The following is a 15893-nucleotide window of genomic DNA, read 5'->3' as shown; positions in this document are numbered from 1 at the left end:
ACATATTTTTCCTTCCCATTGAGTTGGGACAGTCACTTCTGCTGCTTCGACAGCCAGCACGGGGTTTGGGGGTGGCATTAATTCCTCCATTGTTCTCAGGACAACGGCAGATTCTGCACCTCAAGAAGGAGGATTTAGGGTATTCAAAGACTCATTCCCTCATTTTTCTTTTGAGTGCTACCCAACAGAAACCAAGTCCGAAACAAAGACCAAGGTCAAACAAACGAGAACTCTCAAACCAAATCCTCCCGAAGGAGGGACTGAGACACCAGTCTTAGAGTCTTATCTTGTACCAACTGGTGCCACACAAGAGCCTTCCAAGTTTCAAATGGCATAAAACCCACACAGCGGAGACAGAGGATTCCCAGTGTGCACATTGGTTCGACTTGGCCAGTCGTGGAGCCCACTGCTCCCTCAATGACCTCTTCCTTCTGCCAGCAAAGCTATATGGACAGCTGATGCTGTGAGGGGGAGAGCTGGGAAAGTCCCTGAGATTAAAAAAAAAAAAAGAAACAAAATAAACAAACAAACAAAATCTCCGGACAATGCTGGGAAGTCCCTGCAGTCCCCGCCAGGGGTCAGCCTTCCCCCAGTTTCTCCCCAATAACGTGAGACCCAGGAGAGCTGGACTGTCCAGGTCCAAATCCTCCTTGGCTGGCTTGCCAATTCTGATACCAAACTCAGGTTGGGTTGCCTACCCCTCGAAAGCCAATACTCAAGAGACAGGGTCTGGTGGAAGAAGGGCAGGTTAATTCAAGAGCCGGCTGCTTGAGAAGATGAGGACTCCGGTCACAAAGACCATCTCACCGTCTCAGGGCAGGCAGGGGTCTTATGAGCAGGAAGGAGAAGGCAGAATGAAGGAAACCGGAAGGGGTTGTGGGCTCTTCTTCAGGGTGCTGTGTGTGAGCGAGCAGTCTGCCCCATAGAGCCTAGAGCCAAGCCACGGTCTGGGTTTCCTGGAAGGCGAGCAGATCTGCTAGAGCCAAAATACCTGAGGGCTGGAATCAGCTTCCTTTTGAGGTTAGCTGTTAGAGTCCTTTAAGCAAACAGGCTGTTTATCAGTAGCTACCTGTGAATTTACAAGTCATCCTTTACAGAAACAATGTTAAAAGAATAGTGGGGCAAGTTGCATTAGTATATGAAGGTTCTAAGAAGTCCCGCAAAAAAACAAGCTCTTTAACTTGGTTTCACCAAACATTCAACCCTAGAAACCATCTTCTCTTTTTGTTCATGGACACTGTTAGGAACCAATTTAGGGAAACGTGAAATAGAGCATTAATCCTGTTTGCACAGCCTCTCACCTTCACAATAACAGCCAGAGCTAGAGTAGAGGAGTTCTGCATTGACTGTTGAGAAAGTATTGGCTGTTGGCTCAGTGGTGGAGCATCAGCCTGGCATGTGGATATCGTTGGTTAGATTCCTGGTCAGGGCACAGAGAAGTGACCATCTGCTTTTCCACCCTTCCCTTTTCTCTCTCAGTCTTCCCCTCCTGCAGCCATGGTTCCAGCATGTTGGCCTCAGGTGCTGAGGACCATTCCATGACCTTTGACTCAGATGTTAAAAAAAATATCTCTGGTTGCTGAGCAACAAAACAACACCCCCTAGTGGGCTTGACAGGTGGATCTAGTCAGGGCGCATGAAGGAATCTGTCTCTGCCTCCCCTCCTCTCACTAAAATAAAAAAATAAATAAAAAAGTGTAATTCTTTCAGGTTGACCATTTAATTTAAATATATTTTCATAGTTTCACAATTTTGTCTTCCAATGATAACTAATATAAAATAATATAACTAAATTCAGTAATTACTAATAAAGTGAAACTAGTTTTCTTTTAATGTAAGAGTGGCAAGGACTCTTCCCTTGATGGGAGGAGCTGGCTTAGTTTTATGTACATAGTTGTAACTCATTTTTTACAAACCTGTGTTTGAGAAAATGCATAAATCAAACTTTTAAAAATTGCCTTAGACAATCAGTAATGCTTTCATTTTAGTTGATACCAATCTGGCATTAATTTATTTTTTCCCCATTTTTATCCCCCTAATGTTTTAATCAGTTAACTAATAATCAGTCAACTTCTAAATGCACAGACACCTAGCAGCAAATATGTAAATAAATGATCACTCTCTAGACTTTCTTATAGCTTTGAATGCAGAGCCTGCTGTATTCTAAACACTTAATAAACATTTTCTAAATGAATAAGCACATTTGTTTGTTAGATCTCTTCAGTGCAGAGTACACCCAAATATGGGAATATTTTAGCAAAACCTAATGTCTGCAGTCAGAGTTTCTGGTTGGGACTCACTCCATCCTTTAGAAGAATGAGAGCACATGTGGAAAGTGCAGATACAAAACTTTTGACTGAACAAGAAGTTCTCTTGTAAAGCAGTTTCAAGTAGATGGTGGTGGTGTGGTCAGGTCGGCGCAACGAAAACAAAATGCATCAAGATTCTGGAGAGAGCCAGACAGGGAAGTCGCACATCTCTGAAGCAGTGGGACATGTTGTGAACGTCCTGTTTCAGTTGTTTGTTCTTTGTGTCATGCCTTACCACAGCGTCCTGTCCCCTCTGCGATTGCCCAGATCAGCAGCATTTGGACAGGTCCAGGTATCTGTCAACAGCTGTGCCTTCAGCGTGGTGTCTGGCACCTTACAGCACTGGCCTTCCCAGAGGTGCCCCGCCTGTCAGCTGTTGATGAATGCTGCTGTTGGGCAATGCCCATGTCCACGTGGTGTGGGAACCAGGGGAGGTGTCACTGACTGCCTGGCAATGACAGATGACCTGGCCAGGAGGGCCGAGTCTGTCTCCTTCTCTGCTCTGCCCTGCCCTTCAGGCCTGGCCATCTCCTCCGTCCTCTCTCACCTGAGGTAAAAGGAAGGACAGGCCGATGCTAAGCAGTGGGGTTACCTGTCTGCACGGGCCGGCCGCAGGCCAGCATCCTCGGGGAAGTTGGGAAGATGTCCGGCCCGCCTGGGAGCCACGTGACACGGGGGTGCCTTGTCTGGTGCACAGGGACCGGGTACAGGAGAAGCACCAGGATGGTCAGTGGCTCACTAGATTCACTTGTTTCTCCTTGGTGATGCCCGGAGGGATTCCGTTACTTTAGTCCTCATACAGTATTTTCCAGAGAGATTTAACATACATACTGTGTCTAAAGTGCATTTAAGAAGGGACATCTTGATGAAACTTCACACGTGTCTGTGTAGTCAGCTTGAGCTCCCATAACACACAGCAGAGAGCGGAAGGCTTGTACTTTCACAGGGCCGGAGGCCGGAAGTCTACCATCAGGTTGCCAGCAGGGTGGGCGTCTGGTGAGGCTCTCTCCTAGGGTCATGGATGATCACCTTCTTACTGTGTCCTCACATGGCGGAGAGAGGGAAAACGTGAGCCCTGTGGTGTCTCTTCTTATAGGGACGGCAATCCTAATAGATCCGTGTAACCCTTTCTGACCTCATTTAACTTGACTTACCTCCATAAGGGGCCTCTCGCTAACACAGTCACATGGGGTTGAAGGCTTCAACATTTGAATTTGAGGAGAGGCAGTTGAGTCCATGGCACATGTGTATTACCAGAACCCAGATCAAGGTTCTGAACCCTCTCAGCTTCCTAAAAGTTCCCTTGGTCCACTCTCCTAATCATCCCCCAGGTAACCACTATTTTCACTTCTATTCCATCAATCAGTTCTTCCTGTTTTGAATATCATATAAATGGAGGTACACTAAGTAGAAACTGTTATGTATAGTTTCTTTTCCTTAACGTTGTATCTGTGAGATTCATGTCATTGTGTGCACTCATAATCAATTTATTTTTCTATTGCTGTGAATATTATATAAATATTTCCCAGTGTATCCATTCTCCTAGTGGTAAACCAACTATGAATACTACTGTATGTGGCTTTTGATTTTCGTTGGATGTAGACATGCTTTCTCTTGGGTTCACAGTATGAGCAGAATCACTGGGTCATTGATTTAAGATTTTAATGCAGTTAACTTGAGTATATATGAGTTGACAGAACAAGAAAGTTTTGGCTATAAACAAAGTGTGAGTGTCCCAGGTGTCAATCAATTGAAAGTATAAATGGAACTTCATTAACATCAAGGAGAGGTGATCACTACAGGCTGCCTGGCCTTGAACCTTTGCTCTGCCACTTAAGTACAGCTACTTAAGCCCTCTGTGCCTTGGTTTTTCTCATCAGTAAAATGTTGATAATGACAATAGTACCTACTTCCCAGCAGTGGTGTGTCTATTTTTTTTTTTTTTTGTATTTTTCTGAAGCTGGAAACGGGGAGAGACAGTCAGATAGACTCCCACATGCGCCCGACCGGGATCCACCCGGTACGCCCACCAGGGGCAACGCTCTTCCCACCAGGGGGCGATGCTCTGCCCCTCCAGGGCGTCGCTCTGCCACGACCAGAGCCACTCTAGCACCTGGGGCAGAGGCCAAGGAGCCATCCCCAGCACCCGGGCCATCTTTGCTCCAATGGAGCCTTGGCTGCGGGAGGGGAAGAGAGAGACAGAGAGGAAGGAGGGGGGAGGGTGGAGAAGCAAATGGGCGCTTCTCCTATGTGCCCTGGCCGGGAATCAAACCCGGGTCCCCCGCATGCCAGGCCGACGCTCTACCGCTGAGCCAACCGGCCAGGGCCGGTGTGTCCCTTTAACTCCCAGAGAAGTTTGTTTTTAATACCACCTCTTTTATGTGACCAAATAATTTTCAGTATGAGCCATGTAGAAACCAATGATACTCATGCATTTCTTAATCTGTGTTTTAGTTTTTAAAATAATTAACAATCTAGCCCTGGCCGGTTGGCTCAGCGGTAGAGCGTTGGCCTAGCGTGCGGAGGACCCGGGTTCGATTCCCGGCCAGGGCACACAGGAGAAGCGCCCATTTGCTTCTCCACCCCTCCGCCGCGCCTTCCTCTCTCTCTCTTCCCCTCCCGCAGCCAAGGCTCCATTGGAGCAAAGATGGCCCGGGCGCTGGGGGTGGCTACTTGGCCTCTGCCCCAGGCGCTAGAGTGGCTCTGGTCGCAACATGGCGATGCCCAGGATGGGCAGAGCATCGCCCCCTGGTGGGCAGAGCGTCGCCCCTGGTGGGCATGCCGGGTGGATCCCGGTCGGGCGCATGCGGGAGTCTGTCTGACTGTCTCTCCCTGTTTCCAGCTTCAGAAAAATGGAAAAAAAAAAAAAAAAAAAAAGAAAAAAAAATAATTAACAATCTAAAAAGAAGAATTAAGTTTTAAGGATATTTTCCAAGTTTGGTGAAACATTTCATGTATGAACTAAAATTTTCACTTATCAAACAAAACTATTATGTCTTGAATCTCATACTCAGTTTTACTGTTTTAAATTTTAGTCACAAACAAGAAAACTCCAAGTTGTCACTAGACACAAATAAATGATTCAAGTTCTGTGTCTTGGTCTTCACACTCACTTGTTTTTTCCAGTTCTGTCTACAGCAAGCATATGCTGAACCACAGGAGCTGGGAACAGGAGCTGAGCCCCAACCTCCAAGTCCCAAGCCCAGTGGCTTTGAACTGACTCTCAAAGTGAATGCAGGTACTGAATGCACATGTTGGAGTCCAGCTCAGATAAGGGGAATTCTCAAATTATGTTCCATGTGGAGTACAACGTTTATTCAAGGGGAAGTAATAAGAAGGTGCTAATTTGAAGTTTACGTGCATGCTATTAAAATTCAGCAGTAACTACAGCAACTATTTCAAACATAGACCAATGTTGGGGAGGAGTATTTTATCACTGAAGCTGTTCAGAATAACTGGCTCATAGAAATAATAAAAGAGGGAGATGAACTTCTGGTTGATACAACTTCCACTTTAACATTCTCTCCTGATGATGCATCTGCTTCTCTTTGTGCACCTGGGGCCGAGAACTCCCGCCGCCATGCTCCTGGGACCCCACTCTCTCCAGAGACTGCCCTGGAGTTAACAAATATTAACTGAGCACAAGGATGGATAAGACATCACTCCCTACACTGAGGCCAGAAGAGTGAACAAATCAAGCCCTTGACCTTATGTTCTGGGTGGGGAGAAAGGGAAAGATAATAAAAAATGAGGAAATAAATATATCAGATGTTAGGAATGATAGAAGTTGTGAACACTAAAAAAAACAGATTAAGGAGAGCAGAGAGGGGTGTGGGGGAGGGTCCAGTTGTAATGGGTGATCAGGGGAGGCCTATCTGAAGTGACATGTGAATCACACGGACTTCCGGGTAAACAGAGGCCCAGGCTGAGGACAGAAGTGTCAGGCTCTGGAGGGAGCACCCTGGGAACAAGAAAGGGGCTCATGTAATTGGGCCAGGGTCAGAGGGGAGAGATGTAGGAGATGAGGCCACGGGAGCAGGGATGGAACAGGTGAGCTCTTACTTGGCCTAGTGGGGACATTGAATGCTACTCTAAGGGAATGAGAGTTTACGAGGGGCTCAGATTTGAATAGAGAAAGGGCAAGGGCAAGAACAGGAGACCTCTCAGCGACAGCCCAAGACTGACCCAGAGTCTAAGACAAAGGTGGTTTAGACCAGGAACTAACAGTGGAAGAAGAAGTAATAAAGTAAGGCAGAGCCAGTGAGACTTGCTGTGGGATTGTGTGTGTGTGTGTGTGTGTGTGTGTGTGTGTGTGTGTGTGTAAGAAAGAGAGAGAGAGAAATGGTCAAGGATGGCCACCTCTGGAAGGGTGGGAGGGCTGTTGGCTGAGCTGGGGAATGCCTGAACTCTGGGAATGAGCAGATTTATAAACAGTGTTATAAATGTGTTGGCCATTGTAGGGCCAGTAGCCGTGGCTGGCCATCGTGGCCATTCACATGCAGATTCTCACTGGATTCAGGCAGATGGTAAAGAAAGAGTGGAGCCAAAAAAATGGTGGGCCACTCATTTACTAAAATCTTGCACTGGCCGATGAGCAAACACACAGGGTTTCCTAAGCCACTGATGCATCCTCCGGTTCCACAACCAGGAGTATCTTCTCCAGTTTCTCCTAGAACCAAAGGCCTCAGCAGTCTCAGCAGAGCTCGCAAAGCCCCTCAGCTCTGGTTCCCCATCTGCACACCTTCTCTGTCCCTGACAACATGGCTTCTTCTTTAGCAGTCTGCATTCTCTCCTCTCTCACTCTGCAAACATGGCTTCTTTCTCAGCACTCTGCTTTCTCTCTGCCAACATGGCTTCTTTTTCTACCTTTTCTCCTTCTCCCTTTCCAAAACTTTCTGGCATGAAAACCTCTCCTCCAGCAAACATTAGCAAAACAATGGACTTTCCCAAGCAGGAGGGTAATTTGCAATTTCACAGGCCACATATACCTGGCGCTGCCCAATCCCCAGTGCAAACTATAAGTGAGCTAACATAAAAATCATATTTTACAAAGTTATTTGACCAACAGCCATTATTACTATTATTATTAATTTGTATTGTCTACCTCTACTCATTAGTGTGTGAAATACAACGAAGCAGGTTTTTCTCTCCGAACATTAGTGCCTAAAATAATGCCTGGCACATAGTAGGTGCCCAATTAACATGTGTGGAATAAATAAATGAATCATGAAAAATATAAAGTAGGCAGTGCATTGTTATTTTGCAAAGGAAACTTATTTTTATGGTGTTTTTCATATTTTAAACAACTTCAAGTAATAAAGTTGTGCATTCTAATTGAAATTCAGAACAATTCAGAATACAATACAATATAATGAAAATTCTTTTCATATCATCCCCCACTCTTCTCCAGAGGTACATACATACAGTTATGTTAGCTTTGTATCATTGTAGAGATGTTTAATTTAATTACATACATGTGTCTCAAATAAATATATAGTTTTGTTTGACTTTAGATTTAAGTAAATAACAAACTGTGGGAATTTGTAGGTTTATGTAGCCAAATATTGCAATCATTTCCTTCATGACACTGGAGATTTGTGTGTTCATAGCCCTTATATTCTGATTTTTAATAACTATTTGTCCCTGGGAGATTTTAAAATTTTCCTATTTATCCTTAGAGTTTAGAAATTTACCAACATAGATCTAGATGAAATTTTAAAGTTATCACGCTCAGTCATTTTTTCAGTCTGAATATGTGTATACCTTTCTTCAGTGCAGGTAAATATCTATTCATTTTCTTTGATTATTTCTTCCTTCCCATTTCCTCTGATCCTCCCCTCTGGAATTCCTATCAGACTACTGTTAAATGCCTCCTGCATTTTCCAACAGTCTCTTAGTACAAGCCTCCTGTCTGGTTGTCTTTCATTCTGTGTTTTGGCTACAGAGAATCTGATAAGAAAGAAAAACAGTAAATACAAAAATACTGGCCTGCTACATGACTCATCTGTTCATATAAAGTGTTTTGTGGGAAGAATGTCAATCAAGAGAAGAGTCATTTCTTCCATATGTGCCTTGACTGGGCAAGCCCAGGGTTTTGAACTGGTGACCTCAGCATTCCAGGTCGATGCTTTATCCACTGTGCCACCACAGTCAGGAAAGGAGTCATTTCTTTATCACTTGAAGACTTTATGTCAGCTGGGACCTCCTGTTTCTCAGAACTTACTTAAAATTGCTTTGAATTTCAAATTCATGACTTGTTGAAGTACCAAGACTATCCCAAGATGTCTGTGAGTTTCAGGGTGTGCTCAAACCCTGATGGCCTTCTTGTGTTATAAAGTAGTGTAATCCGTGGGTTACATAGAGACACTAAGATAAGTTATAGGAGAAATATTAGGAGGAGCTTTATTAATAAGCCAGCAACATATATGGGATATAGCTAACACAAATCCTGCAGCCCAGATGATAGTCCTGATGCTGCTTTTATAGAGACAAAAATCACATACTGGTTAAGGGAAAAAGGAGGGGGAGCACAGTACAAAAGTTTTTACTGATAAGCTTATAACATCTATCTATAGGATCTATTAAAAGGAAAAAAAAATCTTACACATCAAGACCATAAGATAACACAGTAGTGATAAATGTTTTACATACCCATCAAAGACATTCCCAAATCTTCTAGGGTCTACCATCCCTGTCACCACAATAGTGAAAAATAAAATGTTTAGTCTAGGATAAGGAGAGAAGCTAAATGAAATTACCTTTGCTAAGAGTGTTGAGGCTAGCTTATTAGGAAACCTAATAAGCTAATCTCTGCTTGCTTAGTTTATAAGTTTTGTACATATAAAGAATTTCAGAAGAATGATTATTAGAAAGCATATAAAACATTACAGAATACAGGTTTTTCAAGCAAGGGAAGTAGGCTCGTGATCCCTTCGTCTAGAGCAGTGGTAGTCAACCTGGTCCCTACCGCCCACTAGTGGGCGCTCCAGCTTTCATGGTGAGCGGTAGTGGAGCAACCAAAGTATAAGTCAAAAGATAGATTTAGCTGTAGTAAGTTGTTTTATAAAGATTTATTCTGCCAAATTTAGCAAAAATCCAACATAAAGTACTTGGTAAGTAATTATTATTATATGCTTTAACTTGCTGTAACTCTGCTTTATAAATTTTATAAAGTTACTTCCCTACTTTATAAATCACCATTACTGTGGAACCGGTGGGCGGTTAGAAAATTTTACTACTAACAGAAATACAAAAGTGGGTGGTAGGTATAAAATGTTTGACTACCCCTGGTCTAGAGGTATATGTTACTCTCATGACTTCAGGATGGGAAGAAGAGTTAGGATTAATGTAGGAATTTTTAATTAAGGTACGTAAACATTGTTTCCTAAAGGCTTTTAAGAAAAGAGAAGAGAAAGGGGTTTTCAGATAGGTTCTATCTTCTTTGCTCTGTGTAGCAAGTGGCGTCAGTCCTTCCAGAGAACTATAGAAACTAGTTAAACTACGACTAGCTGATTTTTGTCCCTTGCAAGCTCTTCTTCTTGTTTTTTCTTCCTCAGAAAGGAGGGGTAAGGGGGCCTGACTCTTCCTTTTAAAATATTAATGTTAACAATTTTTGCAATTCCTTGGCACCACACTTATACTGGAGTCATTGCTGTGTGGCACAAAATATTTTTCTACCATGTATTTGTCCAGCTGACAAACTCAGTCCTTGCTTCAGTTTAATAGTTATCTTCACACAAAATATGATGTATCTTTTTTTTTCTTTTTCTTAAGTGAGAAGCGGGTAGGCAGAGAGACAGACTCCCACATGCACCCCAAGGGGATCCACCTGACAAGCCCCCTATTGGGCGATGCTCTGCCCATGGAGCTGTTTGAGCTATTTAAGCACCTAAAGTGAGGCCAGGGAGCCATCCTCAGTTCCCAGAGCCAACTTGCTCCAATCAAGCCATGGCTGCAGGAAGGGACAAAGAGAGAGAGAGAGAGAGAGAGAGAGAGAGAGAAATGAGAGGAGGGGAAGGGTGGAGAAGCAGATGGGCGCTTCTCCTGTGTGTTCTAACAAGGAACCGAACCTGAAACATCCATATGCTGAGCCGACACTCTACTGCTGAGCCAACCAGCCAGGGCCTGATGTTTCTTAAAAGTTAGGCAAGACTGCCCTGCCTAATGGATCATATTGTTAATGTAGGTAGCTAGGTATCAATAAGGGAAGGAAGCCAAGGGACTCAAACATTGAAGAGTCTGCTTGCTTCACTGGGAAGTTGCAGTTTTGACACCCCAGGGGATTATAGCCTTGCCTTGCTAAGCAGATTAACACTGTCTCCTATGGAGGAAGGAAGGACCAGTATTTCAGTCTCCCCAGGGTACAAACAGTTCATCCAAAGACTATGAGGGGAGGAATAACAGCAGCAGGAGAGAGTCCTTTGCTGAGTGTATGTGCATTAGAGGCCAAGATGGCAGCCATAGATGACTGTGTCTAGCTTGGAAAGAGGATCCCATTGGTGGAGAGGAGGGCCCAATAGGAGCTCATGAAAAATTAAAAAATTGATTGGTTTGTTTAAAGAATATAACCTAGGAGGAACAAATGAGACCTCTTTCTCTCTCTTTCTTTTCCCACTTGGAAACACATGCTTGCCCTTTGTTGGTGAGTTCTCCAAGAAGCCTGGCAGCCCTAGAAGCCCCACAGCTGCCCGGCTGCTGGCAGCTGTGTGGACTCCAAACAGGCCTGGCCGGACACAGTGCCAACTGGAGCGCAGCTGAGAACACAGACTGCTGAAGGACAAGGACAAAGACTGGACTGGACTGAACTTTGATATGAATTGGATCACGGCACAGAATTTCTGGACACTGGCCTTTGTCCTGGGTCTAATGAAAACTAGGTTGGACTCTGTCCAGGGTGGGGCAGAGGGAGATGAGACACGTGGAACCTGGGAGCAGCCTTCCATTTCAACCCCATTTCAAGTAAATCTGACCAAGGAAACCTCATCCCCTGTACGTAGGTCTCCGGAATGCTCTCCTCAGACTCTGTGGAAGAACACTATGCCCATTGCTATCAATACAACAAACAATTTATTCTGTTATATCTTAATTCCTTTTTATTAAAGTGCTTTCCAGACACTCAGCCACCTGAGTCTCCTCCGTGACCCTTTTTTACGCAGCATCACCGACTCCCCCTTCCTTGCGGCCCTCCCTGCTCCCAAATATTTCCCCTCTGTTAGCTCAGCTTCTGCTATAAACAAACTTAACACAGCCCTGGCCGGTTGGCTCAGCGGTAGAGCATCGGCCTGGCATGCGGGGGCCCCGGGTTCGATTCCCGGCCAGGGCACATAAGAGAAGCGCCCATTTGCTTCTCCACCCCCCCCCTTCCTCTCTGTCTCTTCCCCTCCCGCAGCCAAGGCTCCATTGGAGCAAAGATGGCCCGGGCGCTGGGGATGGCTCCTTGGCCTCTGCCCCAGGCGCTAGAGTGGCTCTGGTCACGGCAGAGCGATGCCCCGGAGGGGCAGAGCATCGCCCCCTGGTGGGCAGAGCGTGGCCCCTGGTGGGCGTGCCGGGTGGATCCCGGTCGGGCGCATGCGGGAGTCTGTCTGACTGTCTCTCCCCGTTTCCAGCTTCAGAAAAATACCAAAAAAAAAAAAAAGGGGAGGAAACAAACTTAACACAGAACTGTCTGCATCCAGGGCAAAACGCTCTCAATCAAACCCATTATCTTATAAAGCAGAGTGGGTTATAAGTAGCAATATTTTGTTCTGTTTTACATGGCTACAGACTATGCCTGGTGATGCGAATTGACTTCTTTTAGCATTCCGGAGATGGAAGGGAACTTAACATTTTCTAGCAACCTGAATGTAGCTAATTACAGTACTCTTCTAAGAGTTGCGTTTGTTGCTTTAGAACCTCCTTCCAAACACAGTTTTGACCTATAAGACACCTCCTGAATAGCTGGTACACCTAGGCAGTTTTTACTATCCATATTCTACCTAGAATCTGGCTTTCTGTGGTTTCTAGTTTTCTTCTCCAGAGAAGTAAAATCAATAGTGCTTTGTGGGCAACCAGTGATAAGGAGAAACACTGTGGGAAATAAAGAAACTCAGAGTTTCTCTAGTTGTCTGAGAAGATGATGTGTCTTTTAGGAGTTGCATTTGGCTTTAAAATAGGGGTCTGTTTGTCTCATGTAAGAGGATGTGTAAAGGTGGGCTTCCCAGACTACTTCAGCATAGGCAGACATCACCCTTGACCCAGTGTCTTTCTCTCCTCATGCTTGTCTCTTTTTAGTGTGTGTCTCTGGCCCTTAAAATTGCAAGACAGCTGTGACAGCTCCAGCCATCACCTGCTTATATATCAAAGCCAGAAGTGTTTGCACAACTACTCCTAGCAATGAGAGAGGCTAAGAGATTGCTTATAGCTGTCATAGGTTCCATTGTAGAAGCAAACAAAAGAGAGGGGGTTATGAATGAAATCTGGGTGAGCTAAACCTTGGGGTCTGCTACACATTGCAATGGCTTCTTGAGACACAGGAGGAAGCATGTGCTTTGGTGGGGAAGGTCGATTTGGTTTGGGCCATATTGAGTTTGAGTTTCTGGGTAATCCCAAAAGACTGATGGCTGGATCTTCTCCAGCCTAACACATTTTTCTGCTCCTCAGTACAGAAGCAGCATAGCTAGCAGCCCTTGATTTGGGCTTGCCTGTTCATAAACAGTGCACAGGACATAACCAGGAAGTAAAAAAAAAAAAGTCAAGACATGAGTCAGGCTGTTGCATCTCTTTGACCTTCATAATTGGTCAAATAATACACACATGACCCAAAGTAGACCAATAAGATTCATTTCTAAGGGCTTTTGTGGACTATGTATTGGCAAAGAGAAACTAATTTTTTCCTGGCTTATTAATAGCTGGGATGTAAATGGAGAGATTGGTAGCCACTTGGCTATAATATGGCAACATGGTGCTGACAACATGGTGCTACGGGGATGGCCCTGCATCCATATGGTCAGTGGAGATTACAGAACGGCATGAGGGATGAGAAGGCAGTTCTCCAAGGCACAGGTGGGAGCCGTGAGACTGGGCTATGAGTCCCCAGGCTAGAACACATAGCTTTCCTAAAGCAGCCATGTCAAAACAAGAACAAATATTGTTCAATTAGAAATTATGTAATGTCTTACAAATATTTAACTATTTTTAAGAAGTCAGATGCCAAAGTTTGAAAAAATAATATGCAACAATAAATACTGCGGCATAGTTTTTAATAGCAAAACCTGGCAAAATGTAAATATCCAACTACAGTAAAATGGTTGTGTGAATTATGGCGTGTCCATGTATGGATGTGTTATGTAGCTTTTAAAAATTACATGTCAGGCCCTGGCAAGTTGGCTCAGTGGTAGAGCGTCAGCCTGGCGTGTGGAAGTTCCAAGTTTGATTCCTGGCCAGGGCACACAGGAGAAGCACCCATCTGCTTCTCTACCCTTCCCCCTCTCCTTTCTCTCTCTCTCTCTCTCTCTTCCCCTCCTGCAGCCAAGACTCCATTGGAGCAAAGTTGGCCCAGGCACAAAGGATGGCTCCATGGCCTCCATCTCAGGTGCTGGATGGGCTCCGATTGCAAAGGAGCAACGCTCCAGATGGGGAGAGCATCACCCCCTAGTGGGCATTCTGGGTAGATCCCGGTTGTGTACATGTGGGGGTCTGTCTCTCTGCCTCCCTGCTACTCACCTTAGAAAAAAAATACAAAAAAAAAATTACATGTCAAACAATTTTTAACCCTGGCCAGATAGTTCAGTTGGTTAAAGCATCATTCAAAGCACAGAGGTTGCCAGTTAGATCCCAGTCAGGGCACATACAGGAACAGATTGATGTTCCTGTCTCTCTCTCTCTCTCCTACCCCCTTCTTCTCTCTCTAAAATCAAAAAATAAAAATTAAAAAAATACAATTATTAATGACAGTGGAAAATACTTATAATATAATAATATAAAATTACATAAATTGTATGATTCTGTTTTCTCCCCTAAAAAGTCTTAATTTGCAGATAAAACAGATTGGAATGAAAAATCTCAACATCATTGTGAAATTATGAATAATTTTGATTTTTTTTTATCCTCCTTGTGTTTTCCAATGAGTTTTACATTCATATTCAGGGGGAAATTGTTGTTTAAAGGTAGGGGAAAAGGAGCAATATCTCTGGTCATCATTTCAAATCTATCCTCAACAGCAACCTGCCCTTTGCTAGTCACGGCACACTGGGCAGTCCTATGAGTGAGAGCTAGCCTATAGGTCCAGATTCATTGTCATTGCAGCATTATGGGCTCTGTGATGGTGGGGCGCTCACCCTGCCCGTCCTGACCCTGTGCTGTCCTGTCCTGTCCTGTCCTGCACCCACGTGCAATCTGACACATACTGTTAAAGTGCAGAGTGCAGCCCAGGCCTGACGTTAGTGCCAATTCAGAAAGAGAAATGAAGAAAGAAGTTGAGAGGTCACGCTAAAGAAGGTGCTCTCAGCCCTGGCCAGTTGGCTCAGCGGTAGAGCGTCAGCCTGGCGTGCGGGGGACCCAGGTTCGATTCCCGGCCAGGGCACATAGGAGAAGTGCCCATTTGCTTCTCCACCCCTCCCCCTCTCCTTACTCTCTGTCTCTCTCTTCCCCTCCCGCAGCCAAGGCTCCATTGGAGCAAAGATGGCCCGGGCGCTGGGGATGGCTCCTTGGCCTCTGCCCCAGGCGCTAGAGTGGCTCTGGTCGCGGCGGAGCGACGCCCCGGAGGGGCAGAGCATCGCCCCCTGGTGGGCAGAGCGTGGCCCCTGGTGGGCGTGCCGGGTGGATCCCGGTCGGGCGCATGCGGGAGTCTGTCTGACTGTCTCTCCCCGTTTCCAGCTTCAGAAAAATACAACAAAAAAAAAAAAAAAAAAAAAAAGGTGCTCTCTGGGCAGGATGTGAGGGCATTTTGCTTTAGCTCTCTGTGTCTCTTCATTCACCTGTGCAGTGGGAATAATACTAGCACTCTTTTATGGTATTGATGTGAAGACTTTATGAGTTAACCAAGAGAGGTAAGGTCCTTGTAATTGCACTGGGCACACAGGAAGTGCTACAGGAGCCCTGTTCTTACTGTTAGGTGCTCTTGCTCAAATGCTGTCTCCTCCGAATGCCTGTCAGCCCCATGTGGGGACTGCTGTTCACATGCTCTATAGCTGTGACCTTGACCTGTGTTTGGAGGCCTCAGCCCCCTTCCCATGTCTGTCTTTTATTAGCTCATCGCAAACTTCTTTACCCTCCAGGATCACAAACCCCTGCAATCAGGGATTTGTTACATTTCTATTCCCTTTGGTACATTGCACCTGGCAGGTACTAAATAAAACTTATTTAATTAGCTTTAAAATAATATGCTTACTTCTTCTCCCAGGTGTCCTGACTATATTTTCTTTTTAAATCACAGCACCCTTTAAACCCCAGTGTGAACATTCTCTGCTCTTTCTGGGCCCGTTCCTACAGAAAAGTACCATCGGCTCCATGACTAAGGGCCAACTTAGGCCATTGAACGAGAGGTCATTTGCCCAAGATACACAGCCAGACAAATATAAAGATATACTTGAGCCCAGGTCCCCAGCA

The 15893-nt window shown here is 45.0% G+C and overlaps 1 protein-coding gene across 1 annotated transcript in view; it reads left to right on the top strand.

Moving 5' to 3' along the window:
* The first annotated feature begins 5488 nt into the window (after positions 1–5488).
* Positions 5489–15893, top strand: part of SLC24A3 (solute carrier family 24 member 3) — a 654625-nt gene continuing 644220 nt past the window's right edge. The window contains exon 1 of the mRNA XM_066234658.1: positions 5489–5547. The gene's annotated coding sequence lies outside the window, so the exon portion shown is untranslated. The remainder of the gene's footprint in view (positions 5548–15893) is intronic.

The sequence above is a fragment of the Saccopteryx bilineata genome, chromosome 6 (genome assembly GCF_036850765.1).
Source record: "Saccopteryx bilineata isolate mSacBil1 chromosome 6, mSacBil1_pri_phased_curated, whole genome shotgun sequence".
NCBI lineage: Eukaryota > Metazoa > Chordata > Mammalia > Chiroptera > Emballonuridae > Saccopteryx > Saccopteryx bilineata.
The sequence above is the reverse complement of the archived record's forward strand: the minus strand, read 5'-3'. Positions and strand labels throughout refer to the sequence as shown.